This window comes from Bombus impatiens, unplaced genomic scaffold (genome assembly GCF_000188095.3).
Source record: "Bombus impatiens unplaced genomic scaffold, BIMP_2.2 scf_4010, whole genome shotgun sequence".
Classification (NCBI taxonomy): domain Eukaryota; kingdom Metazoa; phylum Arthropoda; class Insecta; order Hymenoptera; family Apidae; genus Bombus; species Bombus impatiens.
Window position 1 is genome coordinate 84170 of NT_180429.1, and position 629 is coordinate 84798.

Consider the following 629-nt stretch of genomic DNA (forward strand, 5'->3'; position numbering starts at 1 on the left):
TCAATCGGCGCGAAAACGTAACGGGCAGAGGGGACGACAGAGAGAAAACGAGAGACGAAGAAAGAAGAAGCAGCAGAAGAAGAAAGCTCTTCCTATTGTTGGTGGAAGAAGTAACCGCCGAAGGAACGACAACGATATCTTTTCCTAACCCAGATCCGATCGAAGCCGTCTCCACTTTCCCCCAACCCCCACCCTCTCGGCCGTTCGATTCGTTCGAGGCGTTTGTCTCATACCCGTTGACGGAAACGTCGAAACGGAGAAAAAACAGAAGGAGAGTCATCGAGAATGATAATTCGCGGCGCTACGCGGTCCATCGAGCACGAACGGCCAGGTCGGCACGAGCCAGGCAGGTGCAGTCGAGGCGCACGGCCGACGTCCTTTGCACCTGATGAAATTAAAATAAACGCAGTCATCTCATTTTCATCCTCATTAGTATACGACGAACAAGTGGGTTAACGGCTTCCTACGAGCAGGAGAGACTCGGGCCCCAGACCTTCTCCCCGCTCCCCCCACCCTCTGCCGTTCAGTCCTCTCTTTCTCTCGTCTCATTCACGGGGTAAGGGAATCCCGCATAACATTAAAACCTCTAAGGCCGTCGAGCAGAGTCGGTCCTGCGTGGCTGAGTGCGC